The sequence below is a fragment of the Tamandua tetradactyla genome, chromosome X (genome assembly GCF_023851605.1).
Source record: "Tamandua tetradactyla isolate mTamTet1 chromosome X, mTamTet1.pri, whole genome shotgun sequence".
Classification (NCBI taxonomy): Eukaryota; Metazoa; Chordata; class Mammalia; order Pilosa; family Myrmecophagidae; genus Tamandua; species Tamandua tetradactyla.
This window is the reverse complement of record NC_135353.1, coordinates 91,075,003-91,079,327: the sequence shown is the minus strand read 5'-3', so window position 1 is coordinate 91,079,327 and position 4,325 is coordinate 91,075,003. Positions and strand designations below refer to the sequence as shown.

Below are 4,325 nucleotides of genomic sequence, written 5' to 3'. Positions count from 1 at the left end.
TGACTTTCATAGCTTCATAGCTCTAATTCTGAGTCTCAGGTGTCACATAAATATCAGAAATTTCTGGGAATGACCAGGTTATATACAAATAGCTCAGTAGCTCGGAATTTAGAAAAAAAGTTACAACTCCTGAATATATGTGACTACTGTAAAAGCTTAAAATATAGGACCATTTACAATAGGCCTCAAGCTAATAACACATGCTCTCAATTTCAGTTCACCGAGTTTTTATACCATGGTTAGCCCATACGAGTGAGGCATGATAATATTTGGTTTTTGTGTCTGATATTTCATTCCACCTCCAGTCCTTAAGTTTCAGTCACCTAGTTGCATGTCCCAAAACATCATTCCTTCTTGCAACAGCTCATTAGTCAACTGTATGTATACACCACAGTTCCCTCTTCCATTCCTCAGTGGTTTTACCCTTAGGCCACCTCCTTCCATTGTGCATCGTGAACACTGCCGCCATAAATACCAGTGTGAAAATCTCCATTCATGTCCCCACATTCGGTTTATCCATGTATATACAGAACAATGGGTTGCAGGATCCTATGGCAACCCCATCCCATGCCTCCTGCGAAACCACACATAAATACCCTTTCCAGAGGGGCTGCACCTGTAATCTTCCCTAGTGACAGGGAATAGAAGTTGTTTACCTTTGTTCATTTGTAAACAGTTTTATTTGCACATCATACAATCTGACCTAAGTAAATAGCCATGACTTCGCCACCATAATCTATATGAAGATATTTCCTCTTCTTGCACAAAGAATCCATGCTCCTCCCCCATATCCCCACCTTGTTGACCTTTTTTGGCATAATGCATTTGTTACATTTAGGTGAAGCATAATATAATGTTACTGTTGACTATAGACCCTATGCTGCATTGGTTGTATTTTTCCTTGTATACCATCCCATTTTCAACACCTTGAAGTGTGGACATTCATTTGTGCTCTCTAATGCAAAAATTCCTTTATATTTATACATTTACTCACCATCATTGTCCACTCTAGGCATTCCTAAGTCATGCTGTTTCAGTCGTTATTCTCTATATTTCCTTCAGGCGTTATACATACCCCCAGCCCTTTTCCCTCCATCATGCTCACACTGAGTTTCATTCATTACTGTGCTACCATCAGATAATATGTACTATCTATTTCTGAATTTTTATAATCAGTCTTGTTTCATATTCTGGATTTCTTCAGCACTAAATGCCCAATCTTCACCCCTTTCTATCTCCTAATAACCTGTGCTCTTAAATTTTACTCTTAAATTTTAGTTCATATTAGTGAGACCATGCAGTACTTGTTCTTTTGTTTCTGGTTAATTTTACTCAGCATAAGATTCCCAAAGTTCATTCATGTGTTTACATACTTCATAAGTTTCTTCTGTCTTAGAGCCACCAAATATTCCTTCTTATGTATATGCCACAGCTTGTTTAGCCACTTGTCCAATGATGGAAATTTGAGCTGTTTCCATCCCATGGCAATCATAAATAATGGTGCTATAAACATCAGTGTGGAAATGTTCATTTGTACCCTTGCCTTCAATTTCTCTGAGTATATACCTATTAATGGGATTGCTGGATCATATGGCAATTTTATGCATAACTTCCTGAGGAACCACTAAACTAACTTCCAGAGAATTTACATCTTTTTACATTCCTGCCAACAGTGGATAAGTGTGCCTCTTTCTCCACATCCTCTCCAGCATTTGGCATTTTAATGGCCTTTCTAGTGCGTATGAGTTGATATCTCATTATGGTTTTTATTTGAATTTCCATAATATCCAGTGAAGTCAAGCATCTTTTCTTGGTCATTTTAGCTATTTGTATTATCTGTTTTCAAAACTGTCTGTTCATCTTTTTCATTTTGTAATTGAGGTGTTTGTTTTTTATCTGTTGTTGAGTTGTAGAATCTCTTTATATATTCTGATATTAAACCTTGATCTGACATGTGGTGCCCACAGGAAAAGGCTTCACTTCTTGTCAGACCTCTTGACATGGGACTTTGTTTTGGGCTTCACCAGTTCGGTCCTTTTGGGGTTAGAAGCCTTGACTGGCTTGGCTTTGATAATCTTGGGTTTTTTGGTTTTCCTGGGCCTGGCAACTGGCTTCTTCTTAGCCATCTGGACTGGGGCTGCCTTACGCTTCTTACTTGAGGCTTTGGAGGCAGCATTCTGGGGGTTGGCCGCCTTCTCTGGCGTGGCTACCTTCTTGGTCTTCTTGAAGGGCACTGACCTCTTGGGCTTGTCGCTCTTGGCCAGGCGGAAGGACCCTGAAGCGCCCACCCCTTTGGTCTGCCTGAGGACACCGATCGGTGACCAGGTGTTTGCTGGACAACTTCATCCGCAAATCTGCTTTCTCACGCACCTTTCAGTGGCTATTGATCTACTTCCGGATAGACTGGTGTGAGGAGCCACCCCAGCTCTTCTCTGCCTGGATGGCGGCCACAATCGTGTCTGAATACTTTGCGTGGTCTGTGGACTTCTTGGAAGCCTTGACCCGTTTGGGCTTGGCTGCAGGGGTGGCTGTGGAATTCTCAATCATGGTGGCCTGCTTGGTCCTGCTTGTTGAGGAAGGCGCCTTCAGAGAGACCAGTCCTCGTCGGGGGCTGAGGAAAGCCTGGCTCTGGATGTGCTCTTGGGTCGCTGACCACCAGGCCAGTCCCGAGTCCGGCTGTCAGTGATGCAGGCGGGGAGTCCTTCCCTCTTCACTAGAGCACGCCTTGCGGGAGGGCTCCCTGGGCTGGGTCTGCGTTTTCCGGCCACGCCGCTCAGTCGGAGGGTCTCGGCGTCTGGCTCTGCCTTTCTGTTCCCAGCTCCGCGTCTCGCGCTCGGGCAGCGATATTTAGCGGCGGGGGACGGAGCGCGGTGCGGACAGGGCTGTTGACCAACTGCTCCCGGCCGGGAACGGCGCGGCGCCGCTGCCATCTGTTTCTTCCGCGGAAGAAATTGGAATCTTTCCCCTTGTCCCGGGCCTTCTCGTGTCCCGCCGTCGCCCGGGGCCGCTGCCTGGGTCCCTGGGGTCTCCTCCCGTGTGTCCCACCTGCCCGGCCTCCGCCCCCAGCGCCGGCCCCGCGCCCCAAACGGCGCCTAGGACCGCTGGCGCACCTGTACATTTCCCCTTTGCGGTGGGCTGGCTCTGCGGAGCTGCGGCGAGCCCCTCGAAGCAAATCTCACCCCTAGGTCTAGCCGGGAACCCCTCTCCCTGCCCGCTACGGGGTCCCCCAGCCCGGCAGAGCGGCTGGAAAGCGTCCCCAAGTCAGGCCGCTCCCAGCCAGGCTGAGCTGGGACAGGGAGAGAGATATGAATGAAGCTGAACTGGATATGACTAAGGTAAATCAGTATACAGGGTCAAGGATGATATGGTCCGTACTTTAAAACTTCAGCTTCTGTGTGAGTCCAAAGGGAGAGATGTTTACTTGGTACAAAATTTATATTTTGGATAGTCCATTATCAAATTTAACTTGTATGGTCAGTTTAATTGAGCACTATAATTACATGGTGTCTTGAAAAAAGCATGAGATCTTATTGATTTGTACAGGTTAGTGTGATGCCTCGATATATCCCCAAGTAACTTGGGCAGAGAATAAAAAAGTAAAATCCCCTTGGAGGACTGGGGAGAAAAGAAAAAAATATTGAAATCCCCCCCACACCGAGGAATTCCGGTTGTGCTTCCAAGAAGTGCTACAACTAATTCCATAGGCTGAGCCTTCAATCTTGGGGTCAACCCTATGAAATTTATTCTGCAAAGCAGAAGCTAAGCCTAAGTATAATTATGCTTACGTCACCCCCAGGGAACCCCTTTTGTTATTCAGATGTGGTCTCTCTCTAAGCCAACTCTGCTGGTGAACTCACTACCTTCCCTCCTTGTATTATATGACTCCTAGGCATGTAAATCCCCTTGGCCATGTGGAATAGGACTCCGGAGATGAGCTGGAACCCAGCATCATGAGATTAAGAAAGCCTTCTTGAACAAACGGGGGAAGAGAGAAATGAGACAACATAAAAATTCAGTGGCTGAGATTTCAAACAGAGGTGAGAGGTTACCCTGGAGGTTATTCTTATGCATTATATAGATATCCCTTTTTAGTTTATGGTGTGTTAGAGTGGCTAGAGGCAAGTACCTGAAACTGTTGAACTGTGGCCCAATAGCCTTGATTCTTGAGGATGATTGTGTAACTATATACTTTTTATAATGTGACCGTGTGATTGTGAAAACCTTGTGTCTGATGTTCCTTTCATCCAGGGTAAGGACGGAGGAGTAAAAAAAAAATAAGGGAAAATAAGTAAATAAATAATAGGAATAGGGGAGATAAGGGGCAA

At 45.5% G+C, this 4,325-nt stretch overlaps 1 pseudogene; it reads right to left on the bottom strand.

Moving 5' to 3' along the window:
- Positions 1-1,976: 1,976 nt before the first annotated feature.
- On the bottom strand, positions 1,977-2,547 carry LOC143671106 (histone H1.0-like; annotated as a pseudogene).
- Positions 2,548-4,325: the final 1,778 nt, after the last annotated feature.